Consider the following 18,430-nt stretch of genomic DNA (forward strand, 5'->3'; position numbering starts at 1 on the left):
TAGACCCCGATGGGTTCAAGGCTGAATTTATCAAACATTTAATAAGAAATTATACCGATTCTCTACACTCTCTTCCAGAGGATAGAAACAGAAGAAATTCTTCCTAACTCAGTCTATGAAGCCAGCATTGCCCTAATATCAAAGTCAGGAAAAGGTATTACAAGAATAAAAACTAGAGACCAGTATCGCTCATGAACATAGATGTAAAAATTCTCAACAGAATATTAGCAAGTCAAATCCAAAAATGTTAAAAAAAAATTACATCATGAATAAGTGGGCTTTATCCCAGATACGATGCCAGTGCAGAGCCTGAAGCTATTCAGCAAAAGTCTTGGAGCACACCAAGGCCAGTCACAACCTTCCTGGGGTCTGTCAGACTCTGATAGTTTTCCAAGAAAGAGAGCAATGAAGACAGGACTTGCTGCTCTTGGAGAAAGAGCCTCCAGGTGTTGGGAGAGTTGGGTGGAGCTGGGTCTCCAGTGACTCAGCAAGGCAGATCTGCAGAGCTCATCAGACCAATCAGATTTAGACTTGGCTGTGTGAGGGCGGGCACAACACAAAAAAGGTGATGCCTGTTTGCCGGCTATAGGAGAGGAAGACCTCACACTGGGAAATAGCGAATGTCCTCCAGCCCTCAACCCAGAGCAACACAACTCAGTCTGTTCCCTGTATGTCTCCGAAACCCCCAAGTTATTGTCCCTCCGCTGGAGCCCAAGGTGAGTGCCTTTGAGTGAGAGAGTCTATACGTGGGTCCTTTAAGAGAATGCCTGGGCTTCCCACCATCTTCTGTCCCACCCAGATGGTTGGAATCCCCACTATTTTTCACAGCCAGATGTTGTGGGGGCTCTTCTTCCTGGCACCAGTACTCTGGGCTGTGGAGGCAGGTGTGAGGATGGGGTGTCTTGCTCCTCTGGGGGGAACCTCTGTGGCTGAGGTATCAGTTCTGATTCTCAAGTGCCAAATGAATGTTTGGAATTAGCCAGTTCTACATCCCCACCCCTCCTACCAGTCTCAACTCAGCTTCTTCTTCATATCCTTAGTTATAAAATTTCTGTTCAGCCAAGCTTCAGATGGTTCTTCAGGTTGATTGTTCTATAATTTAGTTGTGATTTTTATTTGTTCATGGAGAGAATCAGGTACAGTGTTTATCTACTCCACCATCTGGGAACTCCTTAAAAATTTTTAATTAGTAAATTTTTTTAAAACCTCAAAATACCATGATTAAAATGAGTAATTATAAAGTAATCTGTTATAGGAGAAATGCCGATTTAGTATGCAAAAATAATTACTGTATCACCTTCCTAATACATTAATCAACCTCTTCGTTATTTAAATATAATTAAAATAAGATCCTCTGATATAATAGCAATAGGAAATTGAATAAAGCCTACTGTTTTTAGAGAAATGCTGATTTCATTTATTTAAATCTTCTCCTTAAAGCGTTTTTCATTAAATTATTAATATTTCTTTTGTATCCTAATTTCCTCCTTTGGATTGGATCCTACAGTCCAGTTCATTCCTGGTAAATTTTATTAGGTTTATCCCACAGTAAATCCTTGTGAATGAAGTCAGTATATACTTCAAATGAGGAAAAGAAAAATGAACCTAAAGAAAATTGATCTGCACCCTTCAATTGACTTTGAAACAACCGCAGAGCATTTTAAAAATCAAGTTTAGAACTCTTTATCCTGGTGAGAAACCTAGAAAGAGAATGCTCTTTACACTAAAAGAAAAAAAAAAAAAAAAGCTGGCTCCAAAGAAACATACAAATTAAAAGCTTCTTATCAATAAAAAAGATCTAATTACTGTTGCCAGGACCATCTTTTATATAGCACCTCAACACTCAAGAGAGGATACCATCTGGGTGGATTTCAGTTAGATGGTGAAGGTAACCTAGCAGAAATGTCAGCTATAAAAATTGCTTTCTCAAATCTTTCTGTTAAATACTCTAGCATAAATTAATGCAGAGTTGTTAGGGAAACCATTGGAATTCCTTTGTTAATCCTTGAAAAATTTCATCCTGAAACACACAAATTATTTGAATTCTATTCTGTAATCCAATTTACTACACAACCTTAATTGAACTATAATTTCTGTCTTTTCTGGTAATGTAATTAAATCAGAATGATTCAACTCTATGATGATTGAAGGAGCATGTGGCTTTAGTTCTTCCTTCTGTTTAAAAGGCAGCTGGTTTGTCAATGAACTGAAATCAGTACACAGGATTGAGGCAGTTAAATAGATCTGCCTTCCAAAAGGAAATGTGTTGTGGAATAAACTGGTTGTCCTTGCAAAATCTTCCTCTAGTATACAAATAGTCTGAGCTATTTCTACCATATGAAGTTCACTGATTTTATTAACAATAAAAAAAATCTCATTTATGGAATTATTCCAGCTTCTTTCCTTCCAGAATCAGAGTTTGAGTTGAAATAATATCAGTAATGGTATATAAACTCAAGTAAAGATTATAATAGGATTTGTGAACATGCAGGAATGCCTACCAGACAGCATTAGCAATAGTATTCTAACCTAATGCATGTGCATTGAAAGAGTGAGAGAATTTTCCTTTTACTATCCATTTGGGAAAGACATATTTTTCAAGCTTTGACTTCTTAATTTTCTATCTCAAAAAAAAAAATCACTCCAGTCCTTATTAATATATGTTTTTCAAAAAGATTGACTTTTCCTAAATTGAATTATTGAGCAGGCTGTTATCGAACTTGATAATGGTCCTTAAGGTGTCTTTATCAAGAAGAATAGTCCAAACACAGATTTCAAAATTGATCTCCATATAAAATCATTTACTGTATTTCATAAACTAAAATCGCAGTGGCCTGTCTGCCTGTCTTGGCTTCCTTTACCCTCATTCTGCCATTTCCTTTTCCTTCAAGTTGAGTTTCATCATAGCTTTGGATCAACTGTGTTCTTAGTATATATAAAGGAGATCTTTTCAATAATATTGAGCAGACTTGAAAAACAAAGTAAAAATCAACATAAGTCATCTCTTAGTACTAAAGCTCAGCTTCTGCCCTGCCCCTACATTGTACTTCAAAGTCTGGGAGGCAGGGTCCATAATTACCAGGCCTCCTCACAAAAGCCCCACCCTGAAAACCCCCATCTGTGGTCTGGCGTGCCACTCACTGCTTCATTTCTCCCTAGAATTATATGCTCCAGGCACTGTACATCTCTGGTTAACCCAGGCTTCTTTGTCTTTTTTGTGCTATTTTGCTTCTAGGACGTCTACCCTGTTCCTTATTATTAAACCCTAACACAATGACTGCAAGTATGAATCACCAAATCATCTGTCACATCACTCTGGATATCAGCAGCCAAACTGAACTTCATACCTGGCTCACCCTAATAAACACCACTATTTTCCCAATATCTGACTCCCCTTTCCTGATTTATGCCATCCCTTACAGAGCTTTCAAGCACATTTCTGGGAAACATTGAATCAAGTGTTTTCATTGAATTTTTCAGATAATTGACTAGCTTTTCAGTTTTAATATATAAATCTATTGATGAGAACACGGATGTTATGAACAACCTCCAGAAGGTGTATCAAGGGATAAGTTTCATCCAATATTTATTCAGAACTACTTAACGAGTGCCATCATGTACTCATTACTGGAGTTACACAAGAGATATGACAATGTCCCTGATTTTAGGGAAGTTTGTGAAGTAATTCAGATAATGTGCCAGCAAAATTAATTAACATGATAATTTGGGGATAAATTTTAATATTATGAAGTAACAAACCAGGGAAAGATGAGAGCAACCACTAAATTGTAGCAGTTTACAAAGGTCCTATTGATGAGTTGGCACTAGCTACCTGCAGGACAATCTAGGAATAGTGTTCAAAGGGTGAGAACAGCAATTGCAACATTTCTGAAGGAAAGATTTTAAAAAGTTATATATAAAAGTTATATTTCAAAATGAGAAAGCTAACATTGAAATAGATTATTTGATAGAACATAATTCTACAATGGAGTGTAAGAATACATTAATATTAAAATATCATTAATGATGCTAAATAACAATTTCCTCGAATAAGAACAAAGAAATTTGTCAGTTCACAGACTCAATCAGAATAATTATTGTTCTCGGGATGATATTCAGACCTCTAAAGGTCCCTGGAAAAACAGTTTATTGCTGTGGTTGTTGTCTTTCCTGTTTGTTTTTTTTTTTGTTTTTTTCTTCTCTTTTTGCTCTGCAAATAATTTTTTCTGTAGGAAAATGTGCACAACTATTCTGAAGTGTCCGTATCAACTTCCATCTCAGCAATTCCACATTAAATGTTGTACACCTGAGGATAAACATAAATAAAGAGAAAACACTTAATCCAGGTCTCTGCTTTACTTGGTCTGAGTAACCACAGAAGTTTAGAGAATGACTTAAGTTTGTGGTGAATACACATGGCTCATAGTCTTTTTATTCTGAACTACCACCTGGGAGCTATTGTACATTCATACTAAATGAACAAGATACACCAATATTGTCTTTTTTTTGTATGATCCCTGTGAGAAATGTTTCATCTAAACTAAACCCTCTGTCACAGGGAAAATAATTCATGATCAGTGATGGCAGCTGCACTATTTAAAAATGTAGATTGCTAACAACAAATTGCCTGTCTTTGATTACAGCTAACTTAAATTTACAAGTAGCATTAAAAGCAGTTATACTAGCTTTAACACTGGGGGTTAGGCAAACAAACCTTAAGTCCAATTCCAATATTTGTCACTTCTATATATCTATATCTATCTATCTATTTATCTATCTATCTATCAACTATCTACCAATTTTCTATCTATTTATCTACATGTATCTATCATCTATCTATCTACCATCTGGCTATCACCTATCTATTCTATCTATCCGTCTATCTATCTATATTTCACTCTACTGTATATGTTCAATGCTGATCATGACAATCACAACCAGAAAATCTAGTTTAAACCCTTTATTTCACAAATGAGAAGAGTTCAATGATCTGACCAAGGTCATAAGCCTCATTCATTAGTGACAATCCATAACCCTATTCGCTCTCCCCAAATCTATCAAGCTAACTGATGACTACCCCCATTCATCCATCAAGAGCATGCTAAGAAAAATTTTTTTTCCATTAATTCATTTCTTTTTTGGATATTATTTTTTTTACATTTGCCTTATTAATAACTTATTATAAAACAAAGAGTCCTTTTAGTACATATAATATTATCATTATTTTCAGGTAAATTCTTGAGTTGGAGCAATATAGTAATTTGGTTTCAAAAAAATCTGATTTCTCTCTATATAGAGCAGGTAGAAATTATGTAAAATATTTGAATATATGAAAATAACTGTCATACACTATTATCATATAATACATAGACGAACATGTTGAGACTTAACAAAGTAAAGTGATTAATTTCAAATTATATAAAAAATTTCAAACTTATGCAAAAGTATATTATAGTGAACCTCTATGTGTCCATCACCTTGATTCAACAATCACTAAATTATGGACAAACTTTTTATATCATATCCTTCAACCCCCTCCAGATTATTCTGAAGCATATCCTAAGCATATCATTAAATAATAATAAGTATTCACATTTTACTGGTTGTATTATAGACATACATTATGTAAAAAACACACATTTTTATATTCTTATCTCTACAGTTTATACATAAGGTATTAGGTTGGTACAAAAAATAATTGCGGATTTTGCAATTTTTAACCTTTTAAACTGCAATTACCTTTGCACCAACCTAATAGATACATTGTAATTTTTTGATATGTTGTTTGTATTTATTGGTCTATAGACTACAGTTCTTTGTTCTAGCTCTTCTTTTTCACTTTCTTCCAAGCTTTTGTGGAAGAAATCAGGTTGTTTCTGCCCTTATATGAATTTTACTTCCATAAGCCTCATGGTATCCTTTAGTATTTCTCCCATGTATTTCCCTCTTGTCAGTTAAAAAAAGAAACTTGCTAAGAATTTTAGTGAGACTATTTCCAATGTCTGTCTGCCTTTCTTTTCCTAATGTTAGTGCCCACAGATTATCAATGCTTAAATCCATGAATTATTAGAGGCTGAAAAGGTTAGTACTCTAAATCTATCATTATTTCTTCATTTATTGGCTAGAACACTTTCATAAACTTCATTTCACCAAGTATTGCATTATCCTAATGTAAATATTATGTAAAAAAAGAAGGTAACTACCCAACTTCTCCTGTTAATTCACCAGTTTTATTTGTTTATTTTTTTCCAATGTGCAACCCACTTCAGTGCCTGCAGCCTATGAGGCCAAACAATGGTTCAGAGCCACAGTTTGCTCTGGCATGGGGCACTATGAGAGGCCCAGGGGGACGGGCCTGCCATAAATCCAAACCTCTGCATGCATTCACCAGTTTTTAATAATGAATTGCTCTGTAGCATCCTCAAAGGTTAAATTAAGTTCTTTTTTTTTTTTTTTTGGTTATAATTGTGATCTATGACTCTAATGTACTTTATTCATTTTAACTTCTTGCAGTAATTGTTCTTATGAACTCACAAATGTTGCTATCATAGCTTATTCTCGCTGTCACCGGAGTTCTTTTGTCAGAAGCTAATAGTCTTCAAGAGCTTTCTTGTTTTGTAGCATTTCAAGATATTCTAAGCTCTTCCTGAACATTTCTGGCTCCAGACGTTTTATCAGCCATTTCTTTAAGGAGCTCTGGTTTCTTTTAATAAAAAATAGTATTTAAAGACCATAATTTATTTGACAAAGGGTGCTCATTGCTACTCAGTTGGTCATTGTTTCCAGGTTTTTTTTGGTAACGAAAGCTGGGAATACGTGCTTTAAAAAAAAAAAAATAATAATAATAATAATAAAGTATAATTTGAGTTGACAGTTTTTCTAATTTCAAATCAGGACTTTAGGATTTTTACTTAGCAGGTACTGTATATGTTTTTGGTTACAGTTGCTATCACAGTTTTCAACCATTTAAACCACTCACTATTTACTAAAAACTTCTCACTGTTTACTTATCCTGCCTTTGTTATAGAACTCTAAAGTGGGATCCATATTGTGGTAAAATTCTTTCAACCATTGCATGTACTATAATAAATGCCACAAAATCCTATGTTTTCATTTCTTATTAGGGAACGTTTGGGAAATTCTCCATAATATGCCTGAAAGTGCTTACAATAATGTCTAGTAAATCTTAATAACTGAATTAGAAGCTAGATGTGGTCAAGCAGAATGATTTCACTGAGGATTTTACTAAAAATCTTCTGTTGGAACACTCTGGGTTATAAAGACTATGATTCCAGGATGGGGGAGGATATTATCCAGGATACCTTAGCTGTAACTTGTCTTCGGCAGTTATCCTATTCCCAATATGAAATAGCTTTTCCGGACATGGTTTACCTGGGTTTGTAGCCATGGAGTCATATGCATATGAAGAAGCCAAATATTTACTTACAAAACTTGTGGCTAAAATAATATCTATCTTATGTGTCTTACTCTTCAATATATAAAGAGGGTACTTATGTCAAGAAGTGAAGAGGATGGGGGAAAGTGGGAGAGGTGGAGCTTTCCTAGAAAGCATGGAAAATTAAATGTGGAAGAGACTAATGTTAGTATACAGTTTCTTTTTTTTTTTTTTTTTTCTTTTTTTTTTAATTTATTGGGGTAACAATTGTTAGTTTTGTGTTTTGTTTTTTTTCTTTTATGTTTTTCTTTTTCTTTAGAGTATACAGTTTCTAATGCCTGGTATTACATAGAATCACCTAGGGAGCTTGATAAATACAAATCCATGCCTGGGCTGTACTTTCAGAGCCTCTGACTTACTTGATTTGAAATAAGATATGGACAAATTTTAATCCTCTTCAAATAAATCTAATGTACAGCTAGAGGTACTCCAAGCTCTTCATCAGATAATTGAAGCCTAAAGAAGTATAATGTGAAGAACACAAACCTGCAAATAAGAGCCAGCTTTATGCACAGGCCCATAAATATCCTATGCCTGCATGACATGTCACAACTTGGTATCTTTTTCATTTTGCAGCTGGGAAAACTACTCTTTTCCACCCCCCTTTTGTATTACTGTTTCTGTACAGTCATCATGTGTACTAGATACACATGCAATGAGTAAGGAGACATTTCCATCAGGAAACACTGGACTGAACTTGGTGGCAGTTCATTGGCTGATTTCCACTGGCATCCCTTCCTCTCATGCTCTGTGTTGGCAAGGTTGTACATGGAAGGAACTTCAGAGATAACTAGCTTCTACTAATCAGGCAGTTACCTACATCTTACAGTGTAGGTAACTTACTTTGATAAAAGGCTTTGTATTTTTCAATCTTCTCTGCATCTCCTGGAAATATATTAGCTCCTGTTAATTTACTATATGTAATGATAACCAAAGGAAATGACAGTCTATAAGAAATCATGGCATTCTCAGCAGGAGTTTTTACAGCTTACAAGAGAAAAAAAAAATAGCCTAAACCTGCGCACTTCTTGGGGGCTTTTTAGTTTTTGTTTTTCCTTTTTCTTGTTCTACTTAAATATTTGCATACTGGATGTTATAAAGCGTAGGCCATGTATTTCTCATCTTGCTAAACTGAAATGTATATGCTGTAAATATTGGAATAGTTTTCACTAAATCACTTAATTTCACCAAACCTTTACCCCGACAGTTTTCCAAAATTATCTGGATAATTTTTGAACATATTATATCTAACTGAATCTCCACAGCTTAAGTCCATGACTATAATTTTCATTTAATTAAAGTAAAGAGCTGCCAAGTCTGTTTTAAAACCAATATTGGTCTTTTCACAAGCTGTTATGATCCTGGAGAGCAAAATTCAAATTTTATGTGTAATTGCACTAAGAATGATTATGATTTAAGATCATCTTGTACAATAGGCAAGAGTAAACAGTTTACTAAAACCGAACTTGAACCAAACTTAATGATTTATCTATCTTTTCTAGAAATCACTGTGTTCTATGGCAATAGTTTTTATAATCTCTAAGTGTCTATATCCGAGGATATTACTTAAAATCTTCTTCTAATTCAGTAGTTTTAGCGAATCTTGAGATTCTGTACTTCTAGAAATTTCCCAGGTGCTACTTATATATGACAATTTCAGAAACATGGACCTTCTTGAGTAAGAAGTTACTAGGTTACTAAGAGGAAGTCACAAATCAAAGATAAATCATTTTCACTGTCAAGGGAATACAGTCAAATTTTCCAGCTTGTCTTTCCTTAATACTCTCTCAAGCCACTTATACTTTTGGGGAGCTTTCCACCTCTCTATGTAGAAAATTAAATATACTGTATAATTGATACCTGAAAGAAGTGGCAAAACTGGAATGACAGTTTAATAACTATGGGTTTTTCTTTTTCTTATTTTTATTGAGATATAATTGACATATAACATTATAGTACTTTCAGAGGCACAGCATAATGATTTGATATATGCATATGTTGTGAAATGACAACCACAATAAGTCTAGTTACCATCCATCACCACACAGAATTTTTTTTTCTTGTGATAAGAACTAAGATTTATCTTAGCAAATTTCAAATATACAATACAGTGTTATAAACTATAGTCACCATGCTGTACCTTACATTCCCATAACTTATTTATTTTATAACTGAGAGTTTGTATCTTTGACCCTCCGCACCCATTTTTGCCCCACTCCCATTCCCTACATCTGGCAACCACCAATCTGTTCTCTGCATCTATGAGTTCAGTTTTTCTTTTTTCTTTGTTTTTTGGATTCCACATATAAATGAAATCATACAGTGTTTGTCTTTCTCTGTCTGCCATGGGCTTTCAAAAGACAGGAAACAGCCTACAGTTAACCTCCTCCTCTTCTTCATCCTTATGATTAGAAACTTCTTTATGTTATAATTATTTATAAATTTGCTAACTGAAAAAAAAAATCAATATTTATATGTATTTACTCCACAGTGCATTATAAAGGTAGTATAGACCATACCTATACATATGAGGTTTGACAATTAAGTTCACGAACTCATCCTAGAAAAAGTACTACATACCTCATTGCTGAATATCACTAAAGTCACCTTTGAACTACTCCCCTTGAGAAGCTATGCACCAACACCAGTGCCTACTCCACCCTTCAAAGCAATTTTGGAACTCTTTTTCTGGAATGGCCATATGAACTGTCGTTGTATTACTGTTGATGTCCTAAATGTCATCAAAGTGTCTTCCTTTCAATATTTCCTTTATCTTTGGTAAAGAAAGAAGTCATTGGGGGCCAGATCAGGTGAGTAGGGAGGGCATCCAATACAGTTATTTGTTTACTGGCTAAAAGCTTTCTCACAGACAGTGCCATGTGAGCTGGTGCATTGTCGTGATGCAAGAGCCATGAATTGTTGGCGAAAAGTTCAGGTTGTCTAACTTTTTCACATAGTTTTTTCAGTACTTCCAAGTTGTAAACTTGGTTAACTGTTTGTCCAGTTGGTACAAATTCATAATGAATAATCCCTCCGGTATCAAAAAAAGTTAGCAACATCATTGCAACAAGTTCGCGAACTTAATTGTCACACCGCATATAACTCATGTACAATGGGTTAGCCTACACTGCTTTTCCAAATAAAAAAGGGAAAATAACATTTGACATTTTTTTAAGACTATAAACCAGTGTCTCTCTAAAATCATATCCATTTTCCCTACTCCAGCACTATTTTAGAATATTTAACACCTAAAAGTGTTTCTAGAAACAAATCCTGTATTGGGAAGTGGGGGAGTAAGAGATTCACCTAATTGGGATTCTTTTCTCCCTGCCTCCACCACACATGCATCTCTTTCTCTCTCTCTCTCTCCCTCTCTCTCTCTCTCAAACACACACACTTTAAATGTACATGACTTGTTCTGGGCCAGTTTCTGTTCACTTCAATTATATCTTTTCCTAAATAATCCCTAAACATTTTGAAAGAAGGATATTTAGAAATCCCTGAAATTCCCTATGGAAAAAATCATGTACTATGGATGATGCTCTAGATAATTTGAAAGTATTTTCAGTGAGGAAGCTAGTAACAATAAACATGTTCCAATAGTCTCTTGTGATTGTTGAATTAAAATCCAAAAAAGGGGGAGGAGGAATCAATCTATGTGCAAGACCTTTATATAATAATAAATTCTGCAGAAGTAATTTGATTTTACAATTTCTTAATAAATATAAAGAACATTGCACTTGAGATTATGCTCCAATTACATTTAGTTGGATCTAATTAGAATAGTGATCATCTATCAATGTGAAACTAGGAACTTTCTATTAGATTCACAGATTTATTTTTCTAAGCAAAATGCTATGAGATTTGATGCAAACCAGTGTTATATGTACCAATAAAGCCTGAAGAAACTGATTTCCTAAAATAATGTTCAATATCTTCTGGTTTACTTTTAAAAAAATTATGAATGTATTTGCTGTATTGGGGAAATCAAAAGGAAGACAAAGAATGAGGAAAGTCATTCATAGTGTTAATCTCTGAAAATATCTGTCAAGTTTTACAACATGATAAGCCCTGCTTGACTGAAATACAAAACGTGAAAATTCTCAGGCTTCATTCAGGACTTGGGCTCCTCTATAGTAACAAGAATAGAATTTTAACGTGATAATTATAATCATCAATTTAAAATAATCAGTATAACTTGATAACCACCACGTTAGCCTATCTTAATATCTGAGGGTATAATTCTTGTTTTAAAATATAAATTTCCCAGATACGTAAAGATTCCTTATTATAAATATCCTAACATAAACAAATATTTTGTTTTTCCCAATGGCAGAGCACTACCTCCATTCCCCATTCTAGTGTGAGATGCATACCGATTTTGCAGTGCATGGGAATTTGAAAGACTAAACACCAGATAAATGATCAAAAATATAGATTACTTACTTTAGACTTCATTTTGAATGACTATCATGGGTTTCACATTTAAGACAGCAGGTAATTGTATTCTAAACAGAAAGTATAAGGAATGAGATTACTTCCTTTAAAACATTTGATATTTAAGGAAAATGAAAATCAATGTGTTTTATCACAAAAATTTGAATGGAAACAATATGATACAAAAGAAAATCATAAGCATAAGACATATGTTGATTACCATTGCACTTTTTTTGGTTCCTTATTTTTCATTATTTTATATCAAAGGGAACTGCCACATATACTAGCAACACAAATGCACAGACAAAAAGAGAACACTATATTTCCAAATAAGCAACTATGAATGAGAGGAGATATTTAGTTGGCTTTGTAAAGATTCTTATAGGAACTCAATGCTAAGAATTATAAAACCATAAACAAAAATTGAGAAGTGTCTCTTCTTCAAAAAATAAAACTTGTGTAGTTATGCATGCTACAAACTTAAAAGTTTTATAAAATATATATTTGAGCTATTACAATTTTATGTTTAAAATAGATAACAATTATAATAACAAAGCATTTGTAAAGGTAATGTAGAGGTTAACTAAAATGAAAATAACTGGCTGATCTCCATTTATTATTTGACATATAAAATGAAATAGAATGGATGAACTGAATATGTAATTGTGTTCATGGATATTCAACACATGTTTGTTACCCACAGGAGAATTGAAACTGTAAAGTAGGGAGAATAATTTTTAAGCTTAAACACTAGCATTATGCATCTAAATTAGTGTTTCCTCCTTTAAACTAGTCATCTTGCTTTTCCAAAATATTTTAAATTATTCTATTAAAATTGTTTTCTATATCAGAAAGACAATTCTATGAATAGACTGAAGGACAGAAAAACTGTATCCTTTGAGACTGAACTCAATTTTATGATAATAGTTGAACATAATGAAGATAGTGCTAAGCTCAAGCACAGTATTATCATTGAGGGCCAAAACTAAGGTATAACTGAAAAGATTGAGGGAATTTTAAAATGTGGAGTAGAAACTAATCCTGAAATCACATCCAAACACTGTCAGGAAACTCATCAGAAGAAGCAATATAGGAATATTAAATTGCATTCCAAATGTCTTCCTTAGTATATGGACATATAAATGTGCTGGACATTACATTTTAAAAAGGAGAATCACTTGTATTGTTTAGAATCTCATAGAAGCATGTGCATTTAGAATAATTAACATTTTAATCTTTGGTGGAGAGAAGAAAACTATTTTTATGCAAATTATAGGAATAAAATGAAAAAAAAATACTGAATGGTGACAGACAATTATGGCTAGCCTTGCTACCTACTTCCTAATATTTCCTCTCAGAACAATACAAACAACATGAGAGAAAAGTAATTCTATATGGAAAAATATATTTTCAGTATAAATTGAAGATAATAACAAGTTTAAATTAATTCTTAGTAAAGAAAAAAACACCAAATCCCAGCCCAACTGTTTGGTTCACACTCTTGGGATTTCCCTCAGTGACATTTGAAATTGTCCCCACCCCCAACATGGAATGCAGGAGAGACTGAGAAGAGACTTCTGACTAGTAGGCGGCAGTTTTAACAAGCAAGGGATCTTAGGAGGCTCCTGTCAGGTGCTGCAAGATAAGTAGTAGCTCTCCCCTCTTCTCCCCGCCCCCATTCCACCTACACCTACTCCTCCATCCCCATCCCCCGTCCACCAGGATCTTAAACGTTTATATAGAGGCTTAAACAACTTTCAGTGATGTATTCTGTCCAGATGGTCTCAACAACACATTGCTTTCTCAAGGTTCTGTCCTTGAAATGGCTCCCACTGTGGGAACAGTGGGCTGAACGTTCGAAGACCAGGGAGGGGTGAGGAGCCTCTGATATTTGGGTCCAGCTTGTTAGTCAAACTGCAGTCAGGTTCTCTCCATGACCAACCCTAAACAACTTCATGCCACCAGAAACCTTTATTCCATCAAAGGAAGAAGAAAAAAATGGGGGAGGGAGGCAGAAAACAAAAGTTATTGAAAGGGCCCAAGTTTGACCAGAAACCGCTACCAGAAAGATTCAGGTCCACCCGAAGTCTGAAAATACTAAAAATAGATCTATGATGATTAGAATATACGCTACAGGGAATAAAACCCAAAGTACAGTTGATTCAAAGGGGCCATTATGGTTTAAAGGGAAGGGCACAATTTAAAGAGTCAGGTGCAATGGCAAGTTTAGACTTCAAAACATAGATTGTAGGGAAGAAAAGGATAAAAATAAAGGGATAAGCACCTTTTGGAATTAGGATAGGAAAGGAACAAGAAGAAATCAGGAAATTGTCACCCAGTACCCCAAGGCTCCTCCCATCTGGCTACCATCAGTTTGTTCTCTACATCTATGAGTCTGTTTTGTTTGTTCATCATTTTGTTTTTTAGATTCCACATATAAGTGAAATCATATGGTATTTGTCTTTCTCTGTTTGACTTATTTTATTTAACTTAATACCTTGTAGGTCTATCCATGTTATTGCAAATGGTAAGATTTCATTCTTTTTTATGGCTAATATTCCATTGTATATGCTCGTATGTACCACGTCTTCTTTATTCATTCACCTATTAATGGATACTTAGGTTGCTTCAATATCTTGGCTGTTGTACATAATGCTGCAATGAACATATATCTTTTCAAATTAGTGTTTTGGATTTCTTCGAATAAATATGCAGAAGTAGAATTGCTGGGTCTTAAAGTAGTTCTAGTTTTAATTTTTGAGGAACCTCCATTCTGTTTTCTATAGTGGCTGCACCAATTTACAATCCCACCAATCGTGCTCGAGGGGTCCCTTTTCTCCACTTCCTCACCAACACTCATTTGTTGATTTATTGTTGATAGGTGAGGAGATTAAGAAGTACAAATTGGCAGTTACAAAATAGTCACAGGAAGGAAAAGTATAGCATCGGGGTATATTACAACATAGTCATTTTGTAATGACTATGTATGGTGCCAGGTGGGTACTAGATACATAAAGTTCACTTTGTAAATTATGTAACTGTCCAAACACTATGCTGTACATCTGAAACTAATGTATATTGAATGCCTACTAGAATTGAAAAAAAATAAGGAAAATTTTTAAGTTCCTTCAAAAATAAATAAATAAATAAATGAATAAATCCATAAAATAAAATGACTTACAACTATGCCATTGCCAGAACAAACAAACAGTAAAAACCACAAAAGTAACTGACTTGCTATTATGACAGAAAGGGTACCATTAAACTCTACACCTTGTAAAATGTCTGAAAATTTTAAAAATGAACATTAGGAAAAATATTTCATGCAAAGTTATTGTAGAAATTCAGGAAACAGAATTTAACACAACTGTGGAATTTCAACATAGGAAAATCCACATGTGTAAGCAAAAACATTGATGAAAAAAAAATGTAAGTCAAAAGTCCAAAGAGCATTAAGTGTACTCAAACAAGCATTTAATGATATAAGATCATCTTGAATCTGAAATTTACAAAATACAAACAGAAATGGACAGAAATCAGGAAGAAAAAAAATTATTTGAATGAACTCAGTAAAGAAATATAAAAAAGGCAAAATTATCTCAGAAATAAATAATAAATTAGAAGGTGCTCAAGGAAGAGAAGACTTGAATGATAATTTAATAAAAGACACTAAAGAAAAGCATAAAAATAACAAAGGAAAGAAAGTGGCATAAAGAAAAAACTAAAAATGACAAGAAAGAAAGGAGTAGAAATGGAAGTGAGAATAACATTGGAAATAGTGAAAATACAAGGAAGAGTAATATTTGTAGTATGAGAGTCTTTTGAAGAAGTAAAGTAAAATAATGTAATAGAGCTATTATTTAAAACTATAATCTAAGAAAACTTTCTAGTAGCAGAAAGGAGCTGAATCTAACACTATACAGGCTCACTGGATAGCTAAAAAGAAAAAAAAGAAATTAACCCAAAATGATCAACAACGTGTAAAACCTTTAGATTCCAAAAGTAAAAAATAAATTTTCTAAACCTGAAGGAATAAAGTTCAAATAATTAACAAAGGTAAAATAATTCAAATATCTTAGGCTTTTCAATTTAACTTACCTTTGCAGGACAAGTGGTCCTGTCCAAAACATCCACAGAGACATTTGGTCCTCACCAAAAGGTTCTTGATAGCTGGTTCTGTCAAAAAGGTCCATACTAAGAAAATGCCCCATGGATTCAAATAGCCCATAACTTTTATTTATATTTTTGGTTTACAGGATTAATATATAAAAATACTGTCATGTTTTATTGGTCCAATAATGTATTGTGGCTAAATTGCCAATAATAACCCTTTTTGTCTTGGTAGCTTACCCAAGGTCATAGCACATGGGGTTAGGTAGATGGGTTGGTGTGGATGGAATGTCCACTAATCCAATTTAGAGAACTTCTTGCTTCACCACCAACATGTAAAGGGCTTGAAGTCATCCTTTTAGAAATGCTTTACAGAAATCTGGAGCCTACACTAATTTTAATCCCTTTTAAGGGAAAAAGTTTATAAGACCTTTCATAACAATGTGCTACCTTGCAGATTTTTTGTTTAATGTTGTTATCCAAGGATACATACAGATTCCTAAAGTATATGGGTGATTGTACTCAATCTTCTAGCCTACAATTTGGAATTACGATTTTTCACTTTAAGTGCAACTATAATAATGTGGAAAAACATTTTTCATTAGAAAGCAGAACTTAGAATACACCCTGGTTTTCCACATTTTATACATAAGAGCTCTGTGCTTTTAAATTATACAAATTTATAACACAATTGTATGCAGGAGTTAAGATTCTGTGATAATATACAATCAGGGAACATTCTTGACAACAAAAAATAAAATTTAAACATATTACCTTTACTGTTAGGCATTTGAAAAATTGTAAATCATTGCCATTAGTAATCCACATAAGCTATCTTTGGTAAATATTTATTTTTGAAAGTATTTTTAACAATATAAACTATTTTATCTTTTAATGATAATAGCAAATAGCATGTTTAGCTTTCAACTTACTTTCTGATTTATGGTGAAAGAATCAGACCCTGAATGCTTCAAGAACCCACAGGGTTCAGGCAGTCTACTGGAAACTACCATCTCCTCTTCCTTTTGTTCAGTACTTGATATATCTGTATTTGATCACTAGCATCTTCTTTCCTTTCCCACACCTACAGTGCACACTTAAACTTGGCCATTCTTGCTTATCCCTGTCTGACATACCATTATCACATTTCTAGGGTAATTAAATGGAGCTTACAAAATTTCGGGGACTCAGTTAAGATAATTAGCGATATAAATTAAACTTCAGCAATAGGAACAATACATATTTTTTAGAATATATAATTATTTGATTTTGTTTTTTAACCTCTATTTCCATTCTCTAAAATGTTAATATGTCTTGGGCCAAGCAGAGTAAGGCACGTACACAAAAGGTAATCTCACTCTCCTGTAAGGATTCACGAGAGTTAAGAGATATGGGCATTGGCTCTATGTCCTTTGATGTTTTTGGTATCTGTTTTCTGATTCTGCAGTTTCACCCATAACATGCTATAGCATTCCAGTTATGTTTGAGTTATTACTAGGTTTTCTCATTCAGTGTTCTTGGCTAAATCTCAACAGGCAGCCTAAACTGTGGCTAAGATTTACTATGGCACTGAGAATATTAAATAAGGCTATGCTACACAAAGCAGAACATAATTAGTGCCAACGCCTAGTTCTGCCTCACATTTACAGTCTGTTTGAACTACCGAAAAGTGCTAGAGTGGTTCATAATCAAGTCCTGCTTGAAATTTCAGTGACCTAATTTCGTGGAACAGAATTGTGCTCCAACTGCTGTCAGCAATATGTCTTCAATTGATTTACAAAATATTAATATAGCGAATGTTATAACTGTTATTGGGAGTGCTCTGGGACATTTTTTATGAATATATCCGTTCTTTATCTTGTCATTTATACTCATTGAGGACAGAAATAGACACAGTTTCAGTGATGCTGTAGAGAAACATTCAATTTCCATGGTTAAACCAAGTTAGAAGCATATCATTTAAACCAAGTTTGAATTTCTTTAGGGTGGTTAAAAAAATTCAAAATTGCTTTGAAAAATTCAAAGAAAATCTTTAATTCTTATTCTGTGCCAACTGATTTTCACTATTTTAAAATGTACACGAGTAATCCATCTTTATTTTATTGAAATTCAACAAATACAGATAGCCAAATGGGGAAAAAATGTACTTTATTTCTCACTTCTAAGAGGTAAAAAATATTAGAATTTATGTACATCCAACCAGAATTGTCTAAAACTATGTTACTTAAAAACATTAAACATGGTTTTTCATTGGCTACATGTTGTTCTGTTATACACTTTATCATTATAAATAGCCTTTCATTAAGCTTCCTTATATATACACTTACTTGTCTATTTGTCTTATTATTACCTTAGGATAGATTCATAAAATTAGAAAACTTGGTCAGAGGGAAAACATATTCTGAGAGTTTTTATGAAGATTAATCC

General features: G+C 33.6%; 1 non-coding gene and 1 pseudogene across 1 annotated transcript; one reads left to right on the forward strand and one right to left on the reverse strand.

Moving 5' to 3' along the window:
- Window positions 1-620: 620 nt before the first annotated feature.
- Window positions 621-18,430, forward strand: part of LOC109452922 (ethanolamine-phosphate phospho-lyase) — a 55,354-nt pseudogene continuing 37,544 nt past the window's right edge.
- LOC141570275 (small nucleolar RNA SNORA42/SNORA80 family) lies at window positions 6,250-6,378 on the reverse strand. Its single transcript, XR_012494280.1, has one exon. It is a non-coding gene; the product is annotated as a small nucleolar RNA SNORA42/SNORA80 family (small nucleolar RNA).

This window comes from Rhinolophus sinicus, linkage group LG02 (genome assembly GCF_036562045.2).
Source record: "Rhinolophus sinicus isolate RSC01 linkage group LG02, ASM3656204v1, whole genome shotgun sequence".
Classification (NCBI taxonomy): Eukaryota; Metazoa; Chordata; class Mammalia; order Chiroptera; family Rhinolophidae; genus Rhinolophus; species Rhinolophus sinicus.